Source organism: Nothoprocta perdicaria, unplaced genomic scaffold, assembly GCF_003342845.1.
Source record: "Nothoprocta perdicaria isolate Ctin4 unplaced genomic scaffold, notPer1 scaffold_23, whole genome shotgun sequence".
NCBI classification, from domain to species: Eukaryota; Metazoa; Chordata; class Aves; order Tinamiformes; family Tinamidae; genus Nothoprocta; species Nothoprocta perdicaria.
In genome coordinates this window covers 2,310,149-2,335,259 of record NW_020455455.1, presented here as the reverse complement: position 1 = coordinate 2,335,259, position 25,111 = coordinate 2,310,149, and the positions used below count along the sequence as shown (strand labels likewise).

The 25,111-nt window shown below is 38.9% G+C and overlaps 1 long non-coding RNA gene across 2 annotated transcripts in view; it reads left to right on the top strand.

Moving 5' to 3' along the window:
- The first annotated feature begins 277 nt into the window (after positions 1-277).
- Positions 278-25,111, top strand: part of LOC112947351 — a 37,108-nt gene continuing 12,274 nt past the window's right edge. The window contains exons 1-3 of one of the 2 annotated variants that reach the window (XR_003249395.1): positions 278-519; positions 2,546-2,622; positions 16,050-16,190. This is a non-coding gene — a long non-coding RNA (uncharacterized LOC112947351). Of the gene's footprint in view, positions 520-2,545; positions 2,623-16,049; positions 16,191-25,111 lie in introns of those variants that run through there. The other variant, XR_003249394.1, reaches the window with a different exon arrangement.

Here is a 25,111-nt window from a genome sequence, read left to right as displayed (position 1 = left end):
CAGATCTAGGTGGTGGCATGTACCACTCTGCTGTTAATGCATATAAATAKTGAGGTTCTGTAGAATGTTCTTTGCATTAATAATGCAGTGATGAAAAGGAACAGCTGTGCTGGCGTTATTCCTGTGATCAGAAAGTGGTTGCTGGTGTGCAGATAGGTAAATGAAGGTTAGCTGAGGTTAGCAAACGTGTGGCAGCTGAAGCAGCCAGTGACTAAGYCCGTCCTGGCTTCTCACACGCTCTGCTGTCCTTGGCCTGTTGTGTCCCGTTGATGAGCAGCTGCCTGGAAGGCTTGCCTAGCTAGAGAAGAAGGATTTAAAAATCCATATCTGATATCCCAAGCAAAACCTGCTGGCTGAGTGGTGGAGAAGAAGCAGTAGTGGTAGTGTGATAATTTGTTGACAGTTATTTTTGCAGTGTTCTTGGTTGCATTAGCTGCCACAGCCTCCTCTTGTGGGTGTCTGTCCGTACTGTGAGTGTCCGTCTGGGAATGTGTGGATACTGCTGAGCTATCACGTGYGGTGGGTTACTTCACATTGGCTTTGAATTTCTTAATTTCAACTATGATTTAAAAAAAAAAAAGTTGATGGGGGGAACTGTATAAAATATTTACTTGCTTAGTCAAAGATCATATGTTTGTTCAAGTGAGGTGCTGTAAATCATCCAGAAATTACAGGAATTGCTTAGTGGGATTCTGCAGCCTGCATTACAAGGAAGGTTAGATCATCATGAGGATGGTTTTAAAAATACCTGAATCTGTGAAGAATGTCTACTGAAAGATATTGCAAGGAGCTTTCCAGTTAATATGGCATCCTTCTAAAATATAGCTTAAATATCTGAGATTTTTCATCGTTTAATTTTGCGTGCACATTGATTGCAGTGCTGAGGCTAGGCCTATTTGTAGACAGTGTGTGGCCTGAGCAGCCTCTAATAAAGGAAGCTTTCCTGAGGTGTTTGTTTATGTGTGTGTGTGTGTGTGTTTATATATATATATGTGTGTGTGTGTGTTTATATGGACATGGATGTTCTGCAGAGGGTTGTCTTCAAAAGCTCTCTAAAAGATTTTCCTCTTAACTGTGCCATGTTTCCATATGAGCTTAATAGTGAAGGAATTCACCCTCTCCCCTCAGAGCTGTCGTTGTCCTGGGAGCTTTTTTTCCGTGTGTGTTTGCTTTATGTTGCCCATTACAATTTCTCTTTAAACTGGATGCAGTGCAGCAGTTCAGGCTGGTCTCGGTGCAGACTGGACATGTCCCATGTTTGGTGCATGAAGTGGTGCCAGGCCTTAGTCCTGTATCCCCGACTGCATTCCCGCTTCCCAGCATGTCCAGGCAGCTCCATAGGGCTGAGAGAGTGGCAGCCCTGACAGSGGATGGGGAGACCCAAAGCAGAAGGGAAAAGAGATGTCCTCAGCTCTCCTGAATTTAATGCCTGTTGAGATCCTGCCAGGAATCTTAGAATGAACCTGATGATTCGCATTGTCCCATCCTGTCTGGTGATTCCCAGAGCTTCCAATACCTCCTTGTTACATTTGCACTCTCCCATGTTGTATTTATTGAGAGAGGTGCAGTATAGAGTTGTAAATGGCTTTTCAGGACTTCTTTTTAGATCTGTCTACATGGTTCAAATCTTAATGTGTGGGATTCAATGGCAGGAAAAGAAAAGCAAATTTGATTCAGTTCCAAAATACCCAAAACTTGCTTTTAAAATTAATTAATTAACATCTCTGTTTACTTTTTGGAGAATTTTCAGGTCTAGAAACAAGTGTTTTATGTTTCCATTGGCTCTGCAAGTGTTTTCTTCTACTGTTTTAAAAAAAGCTATTCTATTTCTGGCTAGTTGTGAGTTGCAGAATACTTGTGTGTGTGTTTGTTTGCATGACTGAAAGAAAGCCAGCAATTCAGGAAAAAATATATGGCAAAGAGATGTTTAATACCCAATTGTTTTATCTGGTTTTGATGGCTGCTAAGGAATTTGGAGTTTTGGAAGCCTTGTGGTGGAGGTGGATTATGAGGTAGTGAGTTAATGTTGTCAGTGCAGCTAATCAGAATTTATCCCACTGCTTCACTGAGAGAATATTTAAAATACCAATTTCATTCATGTTATGTCAGCAGAATTTGGGAACATATCCTGGTCCAGCCAAATTGGTAGCATTGAGRCTGTTTGTCAGCGGTTGGTGTCTAGAGTTGGGTTAAGGTGAGGGCAGTGTGTTACTCAGAGAAAGTTTCCCTGTTGTGTTTACTCAGCGTTTTGCCTAGGATACAAGTTTAAAAGCAGTGAAATGCATCCTGCAGTGCTGATAGTTTCCACCTCCGTGCTACTCTAATTCTGAGGCTTATTCAAGAATTCCCAACAATACAACCACATAGATTAAGAAAACAAGCAAATCTTTCATTCAGTACAATAGAATAGAACTTTGTCCATTTCACTGTAGTTTTATTTGACTAATGGCATATTGTAACTAAGTAGTTTCTTCTTGCATTCACAAATCTATGCAATATGTCTTGTAGTAGCTGAATACTAATTCCAGTCTCTTTAATGTTGCAGTCCACTCACATTGCTCGAGCCAGCTTCCAAGTCGATGCTTTTGGATCATCCTTCATCCTGGATGTAACACTAAACCAGTAAGTAACRAGTGTATCTTATTCTGTGTTTGTTCAGGACCTGATGCAGGGAAATGTCAGCTTTTAATAATGTTTTTAGAGGTTCTTTTATAGCATAAGTACTATTTTTAGGAACTTTAAATACTGTTTGTTTACTTGGTTTTACAAATAAATGCTAGTTCTAGGATTTCATTTGAAATAGTATATATTAGATAACTTGTTTCCAAGTAGGCTTTGCTATCCTCCTTGTTACTATTAGCTACTAGCTATTGTGCTGTAACTAATGTTGTTGTTTTATAATTTCATTTGCAGTCATTTTAGTTTACCAGGAAGGCAAATAACTGTTCTGAGGCAGAAGCTTGCTGGATTTGAAAATACAYAGTTGCTGAAAAGTGGTAGCTGTTAGTGTTTTAATAGTTTAGTGCAAAGAGAATTGGTTGTTACTCTACAAATAATCCTTAAAAAAAGAATGAAGTGAAGAGTTGTGAATGAAGCTTCTCCAGATGCGTTTTGTCTTTTGGGAACATTTTGGGAACAGAAGAGGCAGGAGCACATTGTGAACTTCAGTCGAAGTAGAAAGATTGAACAGTAAGTAATAGAATCTGATGTGAGATTCAGCAAGGAGTTTTCAAAGCAGCTTTTTTGGCACAACTGTTTCAAAAAAAGGAGCTAGTTTACTTTTCTACTTTAAAGTGAAAAGAGTCAATACTTAGAGTCCTCTATTTATTCCATTTATGTTTAATTATTAGGAGCTAAAGTTCTGTTGCGTGGTTTAATGTAAAAGGTGAACTGTTGAAATCCTACGAGTTTTTCTGCTCTAAAGATGGACAATGAAGCTTGCAAAGAAGTCACCTTCGTTGCAGTTCTTTTACTTTTAGGCACATCTTAGTGCCAATCTCTTTATGTGTGTAAGCTGCATTAAAAACACATATGAATTGCTGATTACAGAGGGAAGAAACACTCCTCTGCTAGAAAGAGAGAGAGAGAGGGAGAGTGGCTGGTTTTAAAAATAAATTTAAAAGACTGCTAAAGGAATGATATCCTGCTGGAAAACACTAATTCCACATAACTGAATTGTTTAAAAATATTATTTTTGAATGTATTTGAAGCATTATTGAGAAGAGTTTGCACAAACCTCTTTTTATTTTGGATAGCAGATTATGAGTGTGCTCATACTTTCTAAGGTCAGGCATGAATTTCAGTTCATCTTAATAAAAGCAAATAAATCCACTCATGGCATATGAAAAGACAACCTAAGGATGTGACTTTTATTATGAACTGTAACAGCTCTCTGGAGGTGTCTTTTTGTTTGCTYTTGCATAAAATATACATTTAAATAYATCTATATATATAATATATGTGATTTGTTTTGAGCTAGATTCCATTTTGTCATTCTTTTTTGCCTTTAGTGACATTAGACCAAAATTTGTATGAATAAGGCTGCCAAAATCTGACATTATTATGTGTTAGTGCCAGAACACAAATGAAATATGAATGTTTTTGAAGGAATTATTTTTGATATGTAATATGAACAAAATCACAAATTGTGCAAGACGAAAAACAAGTAGGCTGTAAGGAAATTAATCATGGTATTTAAATCAAGATGTAAATTGCTTCTGAAATTGAATTTGCTTATGGACAGATCATCCTTTTAAAAAAAGGGACAGGAATACCACAGCAGCATTTCAAATGCTTTCTTAATGACAATTCTTGTTCTTTTCAAAGGCTGTATATGCTTTTAACCTTACTGATATTGTTTTCTCTTGTTTTATTCTTTTTTCTCTCTGTGTGTAGATTTTTTTTCTAAATTTCCTGAGAGAAAAATACCRTGTCTTTAAGACAGTGAGTTGWCAAATTTGTCCCACAGTAAACTTAKTGAAAAACAATTGACTGCTTGAACYGAACAAGACACAAGATTTTAGTTTTCTTCTGAAAAGAAAAAAACATAATTCATATAGTTTAGCCTCTGATAATATAAAAAGCAAGGAAAGCTTCCATAGTAAAATTAATTCTTGATATCTACTTAAAGAATGTTAAAGGAGGTGTTGGGGAACAAAAAGGGAAACAAGTCACTTAAAAARAAGTCACTTGAAAGAGAGACTCCTCCTGCCTTTGCCAGTGTCCTTTGCTATGGAATCACAGGGGCTTAAATGCTTTATAACTGGCAGYAATACTTTACCTAGAAAGACAGATCTGTGCACTGCAGCCATCCTCAGAAAAGTGGTTTGAAGACAATTCTCAAATAACCATGTAGGTATGGAGCCAATGCACCCTGTTGCTCACAGGTCAGTGTGTAGGACTAATGTGCCAGAACATGTTTGAGCATCATCTCTAGTTGCAATGTAAACAGTCAATAGTCCCCATGAAAATGTACGTTCTTCCATATGGAGTGAAATTCTTCCAATTTATGAAGAAGAAAAGATCAAAATTATAGTGGTAAACAAAGAGGTTTAAATACATTCATAAACTAAAATACACTTCCATTCCCTGAAGTCTGCAAATAGATTATTGCCTCTTTATTATCTCCTTGTAATATTATTACTCTGTTCTCTTCCATTCTTTTTTTGTTTGGCAATAAGTTACTCTGTTCTCTGTAGCATTAGTCTATACTTTGTTGCACGCCCCCTTGTTATGTACCCTTTAGTGTTTCATGTTCTGCTGTATTAACGTTTTTTTGGCTTTCTTACTTGGTTCCCTAAAGATTCATATATTCCTTTCTGTTCTTTCCTCATCAGGAATACTTGTCCCCTCTGCTGTTGTTTATAATTTTCTTCTTCTTCTTTTTTTTTTTTTTTTAGCATTCTTTTTCCTCTAAATCTTTTTGTCCATTAAAGTTTAAGCTTAGCATATATTAAGGTTTGAGGCTAGCAGAAATTTTTATGGTCTTATACCTACCTCTTCTCCCGTGCTTGACATCTCTGTTTTGTGTCTTCAGTGCTCGTGAATTTGGGAGTCAGCTGAAGCAACCTTCTCTTCCTACTCCTTTCCTTTGCCATCTCCCCCATCACTATCCTGCAATGACGGAGAGTCTATCTCTGCAATGAACTGGAAAGAAAGGAAGAAAGAAAGAGGGGGGAGTGGAGAAAAAGGAAGGAAGGAGAAAGGGGGTGCTGGGAAGAGAACCCAAGAACAGAGTTTACACTGATTCTAGATATTACAGCAAATTAAGAGACCAGATTGTGGCCATTGTACCAGTTATGTGGGCAGGCAAAGGGAAGGAAAAAATTATTTTCCAGATGACATTTCCGTAAGTCAAATTAGTTAAACATTTAAATCTGTATATGTRTGCTGGTTTGGCATTTCATCTAGTTTTAAATGCATATTTGTTCGCATTAAACCCAGATGCGAGGTACAGTYGAATGTTATTTTAAATAATATTTGGGAAGTGAAAGGGCCTAAAAGATGATAATTACAATGTAGTTTCCTTTTTCTGCAATGRTAACATTTGTTTCAGGTGTCTCATCTTTCTGTGGGGTGAAACTGTCTCTTCAATAAGCGTTTTTTTTTTTAAGATAATGTTAAGACTGTTTCTTTTTGAACTGTTTTTTTCCTGTAAAACTGGCCAAGGTATTTACAAAGCAGCTGTGTATCTGAGAGGCCCAATCCCTCGGGCAGAGGCTCGGAAACATGCTCGCTGCATCGGTGTCCGTAGGAGGCCGTTGCCCCGGTCTCCCTGCGCCAAGACCTGCACTAAATGGAGCTGTGTTTGCTGTGGCCATCGTCATTGACGTGGCCTTCAGCGTGAGCCCCGCTTGGCATCGGCCCCTAGGCCGGGTCTGCTGCTGGTGCTGCCGCCTTTCCGGGCACCTCCAGCTCTGGCCATCCACCCAGWGCTCGGCGGCAGTTGAATAGCAATTAGAAGTGCTTATTTCATTATTTATTTTTATTCCTTCTCCATGAAGTGTCTGTTGGTGTTGTAGAGTTTGCGGCTCAGTAAATGGGCTCTTTCTTTTTGTATACAGAGTATTTTTCCTTAAACGTTGCCGTGTGACTGTTCACATTTTCATCTTGGTTTGTAATTGGTTAAATAGCAGAGCTTGTCAGGAAACTGGGCATGTTTCCGAAGGCCTCTTGGAGCTGCTTTTGTGGCTGTGCAACTCTTGTGTCCGTCTGAGGGGACGTGGGCCAGAGCGCTTCCATCTGCCATCCTCTGTGGAGCAGCAGCGACCCAGTTGCAGATGGACCGAGGAGAGCGATAGCTTTGCTGGGCTGGGGAAATGCCTACTCTAATATAGTTTATATAGTTTGTTAACCAGTTTGTTCCCTAATCATTCCTTTTTTTGTGATAATGAGCACATCAGTAGTGTGATATCATCAGGTGTGTTGTGATGGGTACGTGCTCTCAAGGCTCACCAACATAAATAAGGGTTTCAAGCTGATGTTCAGCACTTAAGGGCTGTCCCATTCCTCCTACTGACATCTGGTGACCAGGATGGCAGTGCAGTCACCACCTGCATTCCCTGCTTGCACCACAGAAACATGATTCTTCCGATCTCTGTGTTTTAGAGGGAATCAATTGATAAAGAAGTGGATGAGGCTAGAAATGTTTCTAACCACTGTCCTCTTTGGAAAGTGCATGAGCATTTCTGCTCCTGGAAATGCCTCATCATGTCCCCGGCGTGTACCAGCAATGTGTGTAATTCCACAGTCAGGAAAATCAGAGACATTCAGGAGGCTCAAAACTTTCAAATGAGGCATCTTTTCAAAAATTTGCAAATACGTGGGAAACAAATGTCTTTTTCAGTTTTTAAAATGTAGACACAAAACCAGAAAGAAGCCTCTTCAGAAAATCCTGATAGGTATCTTGTATATTTTGATCATATTTTAAAATATTTCTGTGTAATAATTCTTAAAGGTTCTTGGTATTCTCAATTAATTATTCTGCTGTGCCACAGAATAGTGTTTGTAATAGTTCTAGTGAGAAGGATACAGACTTCCCTCATTCCTTCAGGGGAATATTTATTAGGAATGTGTTCCAAGTAGGGTTTTGAAAGCCTTACAGAATCAGATCATAAACTTCATCAAAAAATACTGAAAACAGACACAAAATAAAAGGCAGCTTGACAGACAAGTGCCAGCTTTTCCCTGAGACAGACTGCTAGAGTCTTGTTTGTCAATTCTCTTGGCAAATGGTCTCTAACACTGATATTAATGTGTYGTGTAAGCTGTAAATAAAAAACATATTCCTAAACTTGCTGTAAATTGTAAACATTTGACTGCGTGGAATTCCAAAGGGGTAGTTTCTTGACGTGATTTGGAAAATACAGTTACACTGTTTTTGACTCTTACCATTTCTGGTTGATCTTTCTTCTGTGTTGCCCCTGCTGAGTCTTGTGTTTCTTCTGATCATCTGAAAAAACGCTGCTGTGCAGCTACCAGGTTTCACATGATGTGCTGGGTGATTATAGCTCTAGGTGGGAGCTGACAAGTCAGTTAYTCCTGCTAAAAATATGTTGTGGCCTTCACGGCCTCCACCGTTGTTCGTGTCACAAGTCTAGGTAGCTGCTTGGATGCCTAATGTGTAAGAGATGGTCACCTCAACTGGAGGAGGAGCAGAGCTCGCTCAAAACGATTTTGGGGCCTCCCTAAAGTCTAGCCCAGCCCCTCACTAGCTGCTCAAATGCTCTTGGTACCTCCTCCCTGGTAGCACAATATAGAGCAGGTTCAGGTCTTCCAGATGAGGTGCTGATTGATGCTCTGCTCTTATGTTTCCAAATTATTGCTTGACTTGGGATTCATGTGATTTTTAGCACGTGCTCTGTGATCAGAACCGTGCCTGACCAAGCAAAKCTTTTCTCTCTCAATGCTGCTTGCTGTGCAAAGTCCTTCCAGTTTTCYTGCCCACTTTGGTGGAAATTCTCCCTTACATTGTAGCTTAATTCTGAAAGCTGATTTTATTCTCTGGGAGGCAGTTATTGTGCGTCTTCATTTATGATAGCACATTTTCAATAACAAATTGTACACTCTTGGAACAAAAATCTTTGTGAGTGGATTATGACTTATAAAGTTAAAAGTTTAATCCTTTGAAAAATGTCAGCTCTACAGAGACTTCTGCTAACTAATTCTATTTGGTCCAAAAGAAAAGGGAGCGGAGGAGGAAAACAAAACCCAAGATTGTACTAGTGTATTACTACCTAGCAGGTTATGAGGATAGAATGGCTGGGATTGTGTAGTTAGACCAGTGTAGCAGTGTAACTAAGGGCTCCTACCCTGTGTTTTTTGATTGTTTTTATTTTTATTTTCCAATTTTGTTTTGAAGAAGTATAGTGATGATGAATTTGTCAAAATAGAAATTATTACAACAAATAATTACGTTGCTCTGTGTTAAAAGTTCTGAGCATTATTTATAGACAGAAACTGCTCTGTAATAMGGAGTTCTCCTCCCATGTCAATACCTTTAGCCTACCAGCCTTTGTTACCTTTCATTATACAGGTTGAACTCGTGGATCTTTGACAATAAGGCCTCTTTTATGTTCTTTATTCATTCCTGTGCCTTGCCTCTGACCTCTCCAGTTTATGAACATCCTTGCTGGAGTTTAGGCTCAATATTGTATTTCAGCCCATGCAGTACAACCTTTCTGTTTCCATTTAGGGTACTGATCATAGAAGCACCAGTTTTTCTTCTGTGTCAGGGGGGGAAGTCTCATTCAATTGATTATCCATCATGATTCCCCAGATTCACTTTTAAGTCTGCATTTCTGAGATTACAATTCACTATTCAGTAAATATGGATTGCATTCTTTGCGCTTATTATATCAGCACCATCACACTTACTGAATTTGAATACTGCATAAGGAAAATACTTGATGAATTTGACACGATCATTTTTCCATTAACATAGGTTTATGGAATATTATACAGAACAAATTAAAAGAAGGTAATACAATCACTTATTATGTTTAAGATAATTTTTGAAAATTTTGGTAACTGTTAYATTTTATTTTTGAATATTACTCTTTACTTTTAGATTAGCATTTCTGCTGTGATTACTCCTCTATTATTTTCAAAGTATGATTTTTTTTTCCTTCTTTTATTTCTATTATCTCTCTMCCTGGATGCTTGGAGGTGTATGTATGGCATGTAAGCCCACTGCTAGGTTGCTTTTTCAGAATCACCAAAAAAGAAATGGTTGTTAATTGTTGTTAGGGTTACAAGGCTTTTTCCTTGAGTGAATCCATAATGATGGTTGCACAGACTTATCAAGGCATCTTCAGTGATGTAAGTTATGAGTGTAAAGCACTTGTAACTTTTAGAATTTTATGATTTTCCTCTGTTGGAGGAACCATTCAGCATCGTGGTTCTCTCTTTCTACTTAGAATCAGATGGCAAATGTTATTTGCTCTGAAGTTAATGGAAGACTCCAGGGCAAGCCTCGGGCTGCAAGGAAGGAGGCGAGGGAAGAGTGTGCATGTGTGTGTGGCAAGGTGGATAAATACAGTGTTTGTGTATTTGTGCTTTGTGAGATGCACAGCTTTATGCCTGCTGATGGGAATTTATCTTGACAATGTGATGTTATTGTCAATATTTCTCTAAAATTGCTCTCTGAAATCGGATGCATGTTTCCATTGGCTTGCTAGATGTGTAGCTGTCCGCTGTTTTTCTGTAAATAGCAAATGCTAATCTTAAACTAGCTTTGCAAAAGTGAAAATAATTTTTGTCAGTGAATTGAAGGAAAAAAGCATTCAGATAGTGGATTACACTGAGATCTTTCTGAGCGATTGTTCATTTAATGTCAGCTATGGATAAGGGTCATCGAAATGGGCACAATTTTGTTACTGACTTCAGTTGTACCAGGACTTAGAAAGCTTAAGGGATGGAAGTGCTTGCAGGGAAGCTATTTGGTATTCTGCTTAAAATGAAATAGGTAAAGTCTTTCTTTCATTCATCTATCTCAAAGTGCATCACTAGAAGATATTTCCAAGTACTAGTATGAGAATTCCCCCAATTTCTCTGAAGTAGCACTTAAACCACAGTGGTTTCTTGACTTCTCAGAAAAATAACATTTCAAAACATGACAGTATTAGTACCAAGTAAATTACCCTTTCTGGATGCTAATGTTTTTATTTTTTTATTTTTTTTTTCTGAAATGAAATTGTGGAGAATGTAAGAGCATGTATTACGGAGCATTTGTTTGTGTAGAAACACATCAATTAATTATTCTGGAGAAATGTTTCCATTCTATTACTGTAATACTTTTATTTCTTGGTAATGACACTCCTTAGATTACCAGATTAAGAACTATATATCTTTTACAGAGGTATCTCATGCAGAGAGATCTGTCATGTATTATATTTTAGATATTTTTTACAACAAAATTGCTTAAACGGGAAGAGCAATCGGATTGCCGAACATGTTTCAGTGTTTCTCAGCCTTTCTGCTCAGTGCTGCATGTCCCCAAGTGGCAGTGACTGTAGTTTCTGGATTAACTGTTAAAAGTGGAATTATGTCCTCAYGTGCTAACATTAATTTGGTCATTAGAGCTTTTACTTGAACTCTTGGATTGTATGTACTTTAATTTCCGCAAGAAAGTAGGAAATAATGATCTTTCATATGTATGCATTAAAAATAGCAATTGTACATCGTGGACCTTTTAGCATGATGGTCAAATAATATCCTTAGCTGAGCAATGAAATGAGTTGAAATCCTCTTTCCTAGAGAAGGATTTGCGTGAAGCATGTAGAGGAATGAAGATGTAGAGAATAAAAATAGTAGAAGTTATTAGGCTTTTTAGGGGGAACTGAAGGACCTGTAAGAAGGCTGAAGAACTATCTGCACACAAACTAATAATATTTAATTCTTCAAGATTTTTATATGAGGAGTAAATAATTCAAGCCAATTGCACTCAGGATAGTGGTTCTACTTAAGAATAGTCACTGAAGAGACTGAATGAACAGGCACTAGTAAAGCACCGTTTTGTCAGTATCTGGTACATCTTTTCCCGGTGAGGGGCTGCCAGGGCTGGAYGTGTGCATGAAATTCTACCGTCTTCTCAAATTAACGGGCTCTGCTGCTTTCTTTGCAATGTCTGTGGCAGAGATACAGGGCTAATTGTGAAGTCGACTGCTACTTGTTTCTGTACTTGTGAGAAATGTAGGTAGGGTTTGTAATGGTTTTGCTGGTAAGACCAGTGTGTTATTGTTGACTTATGCAAGTGGCCAAGAGTAGTCCTTCTTTGAGCAGGTTTCTATTCAGCGCATGGTCATTGGTGTAACCGTTTCTATTTGGTTGAGGCCTGTTTGTGAGTAAAACCTCAGTTAGGGGCAACTGTATCACCTCCGGTTCATATAGGAAGTATTTTTCCTTGAARAAATCCCCCAATAGAGCAAATTCAGCACTTTCCTTCCAAAGATTTAGAAGTTATTTTTGATAAATGAGTATTTAACTAGTTAAATCTTTCGCTTTTTACAATTTCAGTACAAAGATAMTCAAAGATGTTGAGACATGATAGATCAGGAATGGCTTGAGTCTAAACTGATCCTGTCTACATGCAAACACCTGAACTCTTTTGRTACTTTCCAGACCTGCAGGCTTTGCAGTGATGCTTCTCTAATGCCTCATCTAAATCCTTCTTTTTTTTCTTTCCAATTGCGTGTTAATCAAATTTTCATTCTAAATCATCTTCTGATTTGAACAGAACTCAGTACGTCCCTAAGATTCTTCTAATACTTGATTGCTTCCTATTTAGTTGCACTTCTTTATTGTCTGTGGGTCTSTGTTCCATTATTAAATAGTATCAAATGAATCAAAACCTCAAATATTGAAAGGTGCCTTGTTTACAGTGCTCATCAAATAATACATTAAAATATATTTGATTGAAATATAGAGCAGTTTGCATTACATGAATATATTAATTTGTTTAATGATATTGACATCAGATAATCATAATAAAACAGCCAAATGGCTCTTTGTTTCTATGGTACCTTATTGGGGGGGGGACAACAATAACAACTTGTAATTTTCTTTTATAGTTTTTTTTCTAAGTGTTTTAGTTATATGGAATCCATGCCTATTACCTTATAATACTGATAGCTACAAGTTATCTACATGTGGGCTAGATGAGATCCATTTGACTTAAGGTCTGATCGCATGATGACAGTTCTATTTAAAAAAAAAAAAAAAAAAAAAAAAGCCAAAACAATGTTAGGAAGCATTTATCGTGTGTCCTCATTCTGTTCCATTTACTTTATTTCTTCTGTCCCAAAGGAAATAAAATGCTGTCATTTGGTGTGATACACAGCGAGATGAAGGAGGAGAATCATTCTGTACTTTAATAAAAGATGACCTACAAAGAGATATTTCTTCTAAAYTGGGCTTCTGCCCTTCTTTGAGATGTAAAAGGTGAATCTGAAAAAAGAACCTTTTTACTGTAGTTCTGCTTTATTCCTTTCTCCAAGCAAATAAAAACACTTAAAATCCTACTTTTTAATACCCAAGTTGATTTTTTTTTTTTTAATTCCCCCCCCCCCCACTGTTGTTTACGTTTTTACCTATTTACCTATTGGATCTCCACTCCTTTCCCAACAGCTATTTGGAGGGCATAAATAGACATTTGGGGAGAAGTGGGGAAACGGGGCCTTGGTACTGTGAGCTGGAGGCCCTCCTGGGGTTTCTTGGTTGGTACAAAGCCCTTTTCTATGTCTCACCAGCTGCAGTGAACGTTGCTTGTAGAACTTGCCACAAGAAGCACTTGGTCAGTCATAGACCCAGTTTCTGGCTTGAATGTACATGTGTGTGTGTTGTGCAAGGGGCTGGTCATGTTTAAGAGAAGGTAACTTCCTCAGAAGTTTGTATTTAAAATATCTGTGTTTGGTACCTGCTAAGCCATTTGGCAGAAGAAATGGAAGGGATTTGCTGTGTGTTTTAACCACAACAAAGTGCTTGCAAGGCCTTTCTCATCTCGTGATGCTACTTCAGATGTTTATATGAGACTTTTTCTGTCTAGTAGCATCCCCGATGCTTCTCAGGTCATTTTTACAACTCAGATCATTCTTCCCCTGAAGGCAAAGCCCTCCTGAGGATGTGCTTAAGGTTGGCCTAAATATTAAAGACGGGAGGTTKGCTTCAGAAGAACAAAATGAATGTATTTGTGTCCAAAGGGCATGACGGATTTTCAGTCCCTGGCTACATGTCATCAAATATACCAGTYGCTTCTGAAACTCCAACTCATTGTTAAGATGCATCATTTTAAAAGAAAATGGCACTTCACACTTTTTTTTTTTTTGCAGACTGATACTTTGAGCTCTAGTATTGTACCTAAGCAAGCCAGCAAAAAAAAAAAAAAGTAAGTATTAAATAAAAGCTGTCCCCTCTACAAAGCAGTTTAGCTAGAACAAAACTATGCCATTTCTGAACCTCCAGTTCGCAGAGACAGCCTCAGCTCTGTTTGCTATTGCTCTTATCATAGCTTTCTTTTGCTTTGTCAAGTTTTGAAATTATACTGAGGGAAAAGGAGGGGGAAAAAATGGCTTTGACTTAATGTTTTTTGGTGGAGCGACTCGTTTTCAAAGCAAAGAAGTAAATTCAGCAACACTTTTGCTTCCTTTCATTTCTAAATATCACTGAAGGGCCTCTGTTGTGTTACCACATGTATTAGCATCACTTCTGTTTCTGCTTAATATAAGAAACAAAGGATTTCTACTGACTTTGTTGGAGACAGGAATTTATCCAAAGGCTTCAGAATTATCAGTTTGTGCCTACCTATCTAAATGGCCAAGTTGTTCACTGAGGCAAATTCCTAGAAAATAGTAAGGAATAAATTTAGATTATTCTGCTCCGCTCCTGTGAATTGCCCAGGAGCAAGTGGGGATGGCACTGGAAGCTGCAGAGAAACTGCAAAATTGAGCTGAACATGATACTGCAAAGGGGCTGCCAATTCTAGCTAAAGAGATTAATATAAATAGATTTCCAGTGTTAATGAGAAATGGTAGCTGGATTTTTTTTCATTTATATTTTCACAGCCTTTGCTTTGGTACAAAGTTAGAGCGTTTCTTTTGTCTTTCTCTTTTTACAAGAGTTGTTAAACCTTATATTACAATGTATTTTCTGGGAGAGCTTGCTGATCTTTAGCCTGTACTTATCCATAATCATTCTTTGATCTTCCTTTCTTTTGGTGTAAGAGGATGTATTTTGCTTTGGTGGATTGCCAGAAAATCACTGCTAATGGATTTCTGGGGCGCTAGAAATGTTACAGTAGGAAGAGATATAATAATGTTCTGATGGTCTGCAAATATATGGATGTGTCGCCACTTAAATTAGGCTTTATTCATTTTTTGCTCTTTCCTTTGCCTGACCTCTTAGAGAGGGACCTTGAAAGATGTATTTAATGACTTGTTATTCAATATGTTTATTTTCTTTTTTTGGCAATATGACCAAAATAATACCAAAATAGATTTGCAGCTGGGAATCTGAAATAAGAGGGGCCATACTAATGAAATTCTACCAGCCCCCTGATGACTGAGTTCTTAYGTGCATTTATGTGGTTTTTAACTCTAAGGGTTATTTGAATTCACCTTTATTTCAGTCTTGCTGCATCTGGACAGAAGAAATGAAACACTTGGATCCAAATTATGTATGTTCCCTGGCAAATGCTGTTTGAATCAAGGCCTGTTTCAGGTTAGGACTTAGCAAGGTTTGAGAGGACACCTTCAGGCACTGAGTGTTGTACTTCAAATGGTGAGATGCTTGTCAATAATTTGACATATTCATATTTATAGTTGGATGTTTCACCAGTCAAGAGAGAAAAAAAGGATGTGACTTGTGGAATTACCTAAAGGACAAGCTATGGACCTTTCTTTAAGATTATACTTGTAATAAATGATTTAGCATTTCAGGCAGGGGCCCTACATGATATATTTTTCACCCCCCTGCCCGGGAGGCTTGGAGGTTAAAGCTACTGGTATCAGATTTCAAGAACAGAGCACAAAATATATAGATGGTACTGAGGTAAAAATCATTCTGTGATTCTGTGAAAAAGAAGTGGTCTGATTTAATCTTTTGCACTAATAATGCCCTCCCCAGATAGTGAGAGATAATGATCTATTACTTTATTAATAGTATATCTTCTTTTAGAGTTGTAGTATCATGTTGGGCTATGCATGGAAGTTGGGCACTAACTTTGATCTTTCCATTGATATAATTTTCCTGAAGGATTGAAGTGTTTCTGCAGCCCCAGTTGGTGAGACCTCTTCTCTCCTCCCCTGCGTGTGCAGTACTGAACCCCCTACATCAATTATTTCTCTTGTCCAGTGATCTAAAGTTTGGATCTTTGCTGGGGTGAGAAGGGAGTGCTTCTGCTCAGGAGAAAGAAGCAAGCATGGCCTTTATTCATGCCTCTGTCTTGTAGATGTTAAGCAGATAGGGTTGTCCTTCCTGAATTACCTAGGTTGATCCTTTCCTACTTGGTGCTGAGGAGGCTACACATGGAGGGCTGTGTCTGGTGTCTTGTCCAGGACAAGAGAGACATGGAAATACTGGAGCGAGGCCAGCGTATGAGGAGAGGCTGAGAGAGCTGGACCTCTTCAGCATGGAGAAGAGAGGACTGAGAGGTGATCTTACCAACGTGCATAAATATCTGAAGGGAGGTTGCAGAGAGGACGGGACCAGACTCTTTTCAGTGGTGCACAGCAATAGGATGAGGCAACAGGCACAAACTAAATCAGAGGAAGTCCTGCCTGAACGTGAGGGTAGCAGAGCACTGGAACAGATGGAGTCATCGTCTTTGGAGATACTCAGGTATCGTCTGGACAGAATCCTGTGCGACATGGGCTGTGCAGGGAGTTGGACTAGACCATCTCCAGAAGTCCCTTCCAACCTCAACCATTTTGTGGTTTGTACTGCCACCGAGGCACTTTGGGGGGGCACTTTTTGGGGCACTTTCATGGACATTTATAATTCTGATTCTGGCTATAACAATATTGGGAAAAAAGGGGAGGAAGGTGCACATTCCCTTTACTTTATTCACTCATTAGAGTGATTTAATCTCCCTGGGATCTATGCTTTCAGAAGCTGTTTCAAGAAATCATAGCTCTSTTAGGTGGATATACTGTCAAACAACGTAAAGAACTCTAATAATGAAGTTTCCATAATTAGGATGCAAAATCTTTATGCCTGTGCAGATGTGAATGCTATGTAATCACTCATATATCTGGATATGTTTTTCATATTYGCCTCTGTAATTTCTAGTGAAGCATTAATCCAGAAAAATGTCTTTTAAGTGACTGCGCACTTAAATGCCATTAATGTTTCTGCCTATTGATTTTTTTTTTGTGACTTTATTGATCTTGCTATTTTTTTTTGTTAACTGGTAAAAGTACTTTAAAAACAGACTTTGCAGATGCAGTTTTTATTTATTTATTTATTTATTTCCTTTGGTGAACTTGTTCTATCTCTTAAACCCATGAGAAGGATTGAGAATAGTTCTGGTAAAGCTTGTTGAATAGACTCGTCATTAAAATATAGTACTGAGAGTTTGTCATTAATTGTCTGGAAAGTTTTCTTTCATCTTTCTCCTTCCTTAAAAATTCGTATCAACATTTTCTGAAACAACGGGGTTTTCGTCTAAGTGCAACAAGGGGGAATTCATTGGATGACATCTTGAACTGCAATAAAAATTGCTTTTGAGAGATACTGAACAGTCGCTGCTGCTTTTGACTTTCTGAACTTTGTAGAGGAAAAAATAGAGCAAACTTTAGGTGGTCTGTTGATTAATATTCATCTTTTCTCTGAGTCACTGTGATAGGCTTCATGTTATCCTATTCTAAAAGCTGACTTAGTCCAGCAGAGTTCCACTGTTAGCTAATTGTGCAGTTCACTTGGAAATAAGGGAAGACTGTCCAGAGAACCCAAACAAGTTGTGTGTTATCTGATGCTCTCAAGCAGACCCTTGTCCTGGGGATTCCAAGGTCATGAGAGCTGTCTTGATAAAGAGCAGGATGAGTTGTATCAGTAGCTTCCTCTGTGATTTAGTTTTTTAAACAAGCACATGAATGTACACACACACTTGTAAAATATATATTATATATACACACGTATACACACACATTTCTTTCCTCTCTTTTTTTTATCTTTGTCGATTTGTCTACRTTTAAATATAGAGTAATTCTGTGTGACTCCAGTTTCTAATAGCACCATGGAAAGGCTGTTGCTTGCAACAGAGTTGTCTAGACATTGTCTGGGTGTGCAGACAGCAGAATGATATAGGTAATGTGTATTTTGGACTAGAAGTCTCATATGGGAGATGTATTTGAATACTTTCTGACTTTTTTTTGACATTTTGATTCTATTTCTCATTAAAATGGATGAGGGAGAAAAACAAGGCAATTACTCTTTGGTCCTTGCAAAGTCTACTATTTAAAAAAAATTTTGGATTAAACTATTCCAGCTTAAAATAATGTTTTTTTTTTTAAATCTCTCTGCACCTGGAGAAACATGTTGTGGAGACACAGTGACACTATCCTGTGTCAGCAGGAGGAAGAAAGGCCTTTAAACTCACCCCCAAAGGGGGAAAAAATGTTCACATTTACAATGTTTTGGTATATTGAAAGCAGCTGTAAAAGGTTTTGGAAATCATTTGCAGGTCACTGTAAGTCAGTGAGTGGACATAATCTTTTCAGCCCGTGTTGCCAGTAACTTGCACTGGAGGAAGGAGGACCATGGTGGTGCTACCTAATTGACTGGGGAGAAGAGCTGGAGAGTGAGTAATGAGATGGTCTCCATACCATTGACCTTGAATGTTTCTGCACAGAAWTCCACTGGTGAATTCAAAGATATATTAATATCTCTGTGTTATATCACCGTGTCACCCCAGCAGAAAAAAAGAGGAGAAAGGTGGTAAAGGGATTTCATGCAGACCATGGGATACTGAGCCACGCTCTTCAATTTGTAGTTTCGTTCTGCTTTATCAGAACCTAATAGTTAACTTTAGCTATGCATTTTATATTTTCTCTATTTAAACTTGTTTGTAGCATAAAATAAATATTGTATGTCACATTTTGCACTTGGATGAGCATATGTAGTTCTGGTTGACTTCAGCGGGAGCTGCAGGCAAGCATCCTAAAAAAGAACTTGGCCTCAGATCTAAAATCCCTTTTGCCATATCCTATATTCCAGGAATGTATTTATCCCTGTTTTCCAAGTACAGTAATTACTCGCATCGTTTACAAGACTCTTTCAGTTGTCCTTGGAAAAGGCTAAACAGAAAGAACTAAATATTTATGGGACCAAGAGGCCAGTGTTTGTGCACTATTGAAATCTCAGACGCTGCTTTCTCAGCTGCCACCTAACAAAAGCATTAAGGACTTGGTCAATGTGCACAGAAAATTAACGAGCAGCAGACACCAGCAGTAGAATGATCTTAAACACCAACTGTCTAGAGAAACTGCTACATCTATCCTTACTTTCTAGGATAGCAGACGAGTTTGCTATAATCTTAAAGCAGCATTTTAATGCAATTTTAATGTAGTGTGACTACATGGTTAAATTTTCCCTAAGATTTCCAAGCTTAGCTAACAACTTTTGCTGTGAACTGCTGTTCTTCTGTATAGGAAGAGAGAGTTATAAGGAAAGATAGAGGAGGAACCTCAGCTTTCAGCCACAGAGCAGCAACCAAGAGTCCTTCGCCCTCCTCAGCCCCTGTGGCAAAGCAAGCYAGGTAACTCACCACGCAGGCGGCAGGACACAGGAATATAAATCAGCCAGCCAAAGAAGAGGCCAAAAGAGATAATCAATATATAGAAAAACCACCTGGAGATACGTTAGGTGTTTTCCACTGGGTAATGATGGCTATTTTATGCTTTTGTAATGGGGAAGGCAGAATTCCTTGCACTAGTCCATTACTAGTAGCAATTTACATTGTTGTACTAGTAAATGGAGGGTCAGACCATTGCTGTCAGTAAGGAGGAGCTTGAGTAAGAAAAGTTTCAGTGTTTCTGTGTGTCAGGTTTCCCTGTTTAACTGATAATCCTCAGTCCCTCATATAGGACTTGGATCCAATTCACCACCCCAGGTGGGTGCCCTAAGGAGTTGGCTGCAGGATTAGCTTTTTAGATAGTAGGATGGTTTAGTATAGCCAGAGAGGAGCTTTCCAAAACTCTGATGTTTGGGGCATTATCCTGGGATGTGAGACCTRATTTGAGGTTGCTTCAGCAAATCTATCTAAGTAGGCTTTTTCTTTAAAACAGATCTGCTAGCTGCCTTGTGTCCTTAGGCATCCGTTAGTGGTTTTGGATTTTGCTGTGGGAGTTGGTACCAGATGGATGCTAAACTGAGATAGAGAAAGCTTCAGTAATCCGTGATATTTTGCAGGGAATTAGGCTGCTGTGGATTTCTGCTTGAAAAGCAATGAGGATTCACTACTGTAGTGACTAGGAAAAGGTGCAAAGCTGGAGGGTGTGACCAGGTAACTTCTTGTTACGAATTGCTTATTTTTYCCTTTCTGCCTTTTTGCTCATGTGTGCCTCAGCAAATTGCTTCAGACCCATGTTAAAATAATTGTCATTATTCAAACTCACTGACGTAGATCAGTAATCTGCAAATGAGCGATTATGTTCTCAGTTTGTATAATCAGTGGATAATTATGAAATCACGTTAATATCATGCCCCAATCCCATTCTAGAGTTTTCACTGGTGTGTGTGAATGTCAATTTGTACTTTCATAGACTGCAGGTATAACCATCAATGACATATTAAGCATTCTGTCATGACAATGTATCTGAAAAAATGTTAAATGTTAGAATAGAGTTTGTTTTTCTGCTMATTATCTGTAGCAGCAATATTTATTTACTGCAGTGTTGAATGGTACATAACATCCTGCCCAGCTCTTTGTATAGTGGCAATTTTCTCCCTTAATACTAGTTTAATGCTTTCTGGTGACAAGTTGTTTATTTTTAAGCACAAAATTCAAATATGAGAAGGACGGTATTAAGATGGTGCCTCCCACCTGAAAAATCTTAAGCTGAACATCTAGTAAGAAATCAGAGAGGTTTAACCACTTTTGAAAAATGTCCTCTTCCTTTTTGAAGCAGTGCCCGGTTCTCAACGAAGGGCATCTTAGAGCTTCCAAGTGACTCCCCTTTGGCCTTTAAGAAAGCACAGTTGCAAAACTAAGTTAAAGCTCCAACTCCTTCACATCCCGGGGCCTGTGCAGGGGTGTGCAATGGGGCAGGCAGCTCATGGCTGCCACGCTGTATGTTGTCATCTTCCTTCTTGTGCTGGTGACCCATAAAGCTTAGGGAATGGTTGCTTCCCTTTTCTGTCCTTACTGTTCATTTACTAGTGCTTCTTCCATCACCTTCTTTCTGTTCCTCATGTTTACATTAACTGAATTTCTAGTATTTCATCTGAAAATTACCGAGAACAGGGAGAGAGAGACTCCATCCATGTTGCTCTCCTGCACTTAGTCTGTGCCTGGCTGTTTGCTCTTAGCTCAGGCGCCGTGTTCTGCTTGTCCACAATCACATGCAGTGATCTGGACATTATTCCTGGAGACCCTGCGAGACTCGCTGTTTTTCAGATATGTTGTTTTTGTGCAGGATCACATATTCGTTCCTCAAAGCGATGATGCTGGCTGGGATGGGTCTCTGGGGTGCTCGTCCCTTTTCTGTGTTAGGTGAAAACTTTGGGAGAGCAGGTGTGATATTCAGTTGCCCCTTTCAACTTTTCCRGTACAGATACTTTGACATAGAGACCAGCACGACATTGCTCCAGCAGGTTCCCAGGTGGAGTATGTGTGTGTATATACACACACTATATATGTACTATATATACATATAYGTGTGTGTGTGTGTATATATATGTTTAATGATRCTCTTCCTTGTTGTCTTGGACTTTGCCTAGCTATTTTTTAAGCTCATATGTGACAGTATCTCTTCTCGCATCTAGTAGCTTTGGAAAGATTTCTAGCCCAGGAAATTCACCATTCCTCAAGTTCTTTATGGCTTTAATTTCAAATTACTTTTGCACTTGGAAAGAACAAATAGTCTCTGTGCTGTAGACATAGGGAACTCGATAACCAAGATCTTTCTTTCCATCTCRCCCTAATCCTTTGCTAGACATTTCCCACCTGTTAATATGATCACTTTTTTTTTTTTTAATTCAACTCTTCTCCTTTTATTTTTAATGTATTCCTCCTTCTGGCCTCATAAACTCAGAGACCAGCTATGTTCCTTCTCTCTGTGACCTTCCCTTGTACTTTTCCATTCTATTTAGTCTTTTCTCTTCAGACAGTTATTAAATGTGATTCATGAATTTACCTTTAATTAGTATTTTGGACTCTTTCTGCACATAGAGTTGCAGTGTCGTCTTAGGCTGTTTTATGCCTAAAATTTCTGTGTATCTTCTCTAAACAAAAGACTGATTCTCAGCTGTTACAACTAAGAAACTTCTAATCCTATTTTTTGTTGCCTCTGCTGCAGAGATCATTATTATCGGTGCTCTTTATTGCACCTTTTACAAGCAATAATCATTTTGCAGATACTAGGTAGCGAGTATCTACTCCACTAAAGGGTTCTAGCGCTGAGCACAGATATTAGTCATGTACCATTTGCCAAACTACTGCAGATCATCTTTCTGCTTTAAAAACAATGGAGATTTCAAGGTGACCTGGCAGGTATGTTCCTACAAAAATATTGTTTTTTTTTCTTATTCTCCTTTCTCAATGTGTGCTCTGTTGCACTAGCTTTTGTTACATCCACAACTTAGGGGGTGCTTCTGCAACTGAAAGGTACTTCCAGAAGAGGAAGATGACATATAGCAAGTCATCTGTCACTTCATCCGTTCTTGTCAGCGCATGAACGTCCACAGTCTTATCTTAGCAGCAGCCTTGGGAGCGTAGGCCTCACTGTATTCCCTTGGATTTTTGCTTCATGTTGGTGTTCTCATTTTTCGCTGGTATTTCAGGGTAATTCAATCCTGTGCCTTGGCCTTACACCCTTCCTGCACTCTGGTCGAGCTGCGTGCCCGTGTTTTACAGCAGATGGGGAGACCTCCGCTATTTGCTGGGCGCTCTCTTGTGCGCCGCYGCKCCTGACAGGGGATTGCGCGACTTAYCCTRCCCTGTGAGACCGGGTGAGGAGCTCTGCACACAACATATTTCACTTATGGAAATGGATTAAAATCACAGTTTCTTTTTGTTTACTCATTTTCTTGCTTTCACCTCCCAAAGCCTACTTTTGGCACAACCTGTATGCCAAATTATAATTCTGCTCCTGGTAGTAGGAATCAAACTCTRAACAGTCGTGGTCATTTTGTTGGGGTGTTATGTTCCTGCTTGCAAGTCTCTTATAATGTGAAAAAAAAAATAATCAAAGCACAGTGCTAATATGTCAAATCAGTAACGTCCAGAGCTATCTGGTTGTTCGGCACCCCGTCAGTTAATTGGTGCCTCAGGAATTCATTTCCACCTCCTTGGAGAGCCACTTTAGCACGTAGGTAAAGACCCTGATTTGTGTTGGGGAAAGCACCAGCTCAGGCACGTGCAGGTTTCTCACCTTCCTACTTCAGTTCAAGGAAACCAATGGCACCAAATTATGTAAAACTCAATGTCCTATTCCTGGTCCATTTTTATAGCCTCAGGTTGCTATTGTCATCTGTTTTAACTTGCAAAATCCACTCCAGACTCGGGTTTCAACGAGCAGTAGGTTTCTGTCTGGGTACTGCACTGTCTCCTGGGTACTTCCATGGGAGCTGAAGAAGCAAACAAATGCAGAGCTGGGAACCTGTTAAGAGTTTTAACAGTGTAATCAGTCATACAAAAAGTTACTGCCGTCCAAGCTAAAATAATACTAAATTTCCTGTCTAGATTATCCTGTTCCAGCTCATTCTGAACAACAGTACAGCAGAAACTACCTATACAAACTATATCAGATCCCCCTTGTCCCTAAGCTACGTTTACTCATCGGGGGGTGATGTTGACGAGTCTGCTGTCAGGAGTTTGATGTTGATCTTTCTAGGGGATCTCTTCTTTCACAGTCTTGAATTGCTGCTGAAACATTTTGATCCCTTCATAGTTAGTTATGGATCTACAGGTTTAGTTATACAGTGTTTTCTTAGTTTAGTTATGTCTTTACTATAGTTGCATACTTTCTTTAGCACTAAACAAAGGCTGTGGCCTCTTACTAGCAGTGACAATACAGAATTGAGCCACATAGATTCTAGATATATAATAGTGTACCTAAGGGAAAAACTACCTRTGCCATGTTGAGTTTTGAAGTAATATGGGCAAAACCTGCTATATTTAAAATTGGGTAACCTCTCCCCTCCCCCGCTTCCTTTATTCTCCTTCCTTCCTTGTGAGCAAGCATTCCCAGGCACCATTGATACAGTGAATAAAACCAGTTAAACTCTACACCAAACCTTTTAGGCTATAATTAAAATGCTTATGGCAGACAGTTTCTTATGTAGTGTGACAAAGTCTTATAGTTCTGTTGGGTATGGCCTTTGGAATAAGGATTGCTTTTTTCCCTTGGCTGAATGCCACTACTTCTGTAAATGTGAGATTGTCAACTACTTTTAGGCCTGTGTTTTCTGGACTTCAGTTACAAGTGAAATAGAGAGTTGGGATCTTGGCTAGTTTTCGATTAGCCTGARATGTTCCTAATCTCTTCCCRATACCMTAGGATGTTCAYGTTCCMGTCACATATAGCATGTTTTTTTGTCTCAAATTTCTGGGGAAGGCATGGTGCTCACTATATATAACTATTTATGTATGAGACTAATTATGTTCAAGAGCTTTTTCCATACTTAAGTGCCTTGGTAGCCTTACCAGCATGAATATCTAGTGGTTGATTTGTGGAATAAAGCAAAGGTGATTTGGTACCTAGAAGCATGTCTTGCACTGGACAACTCCCTGCTCTGTCATGCACCTCACTTAAGTCATGTGCAGATCACTTAATTTTGCTGTAACTCATTTTCCATCTGTCAAGCAGGATAATAGACCTTCTCTTAGGTGTAACGGGGCTAYGGGCATATTAAATAGTGTTAAGGTGCTTGCCTAATAGGTAGCCAAATCTAGATCCTTGAAGKTGAACACAGACTCTCGAACTAAGGGCTTAAACCTTATGCAGACCCAGGCCTGTGAATATAATATTTTGCTGTCTTTGCTTTGCATGGGAATTTGGAATAAGCCTTTTCAGGAGCGAGTTACCTTTGTATAACTTACTGGTGCAGATGGTGGGTCTGTGTGGGTCTGTGTGTGTCTGTGTGTGTCTGTCTGTGTGTGTGTCACAGGCAGCTACCAAACTGGGAAGGGAGCGGGAGGAGGCTGGGGAGCCCCGCATGCTGAAATGATTTGTGAGAGCGCTGTGGCTTTCAGCTCGCTGCTTTTTCCATTTTCCCTTGGTGGGTTAGAGCTATTTTTAAACTCTGAATCTTTTAAATAATGTATAAGTTAACAGTAGAGACTTATAGTACTGGAGAGAGAGGGAGGAGAAAAAAAAAAAAGGAGCTATTAGAGAGAGGAAAAAAAAAGAATAAAAAGAAAAAAAGAAACAGAAAATCCTGCGGGGAGTGCTTGCAG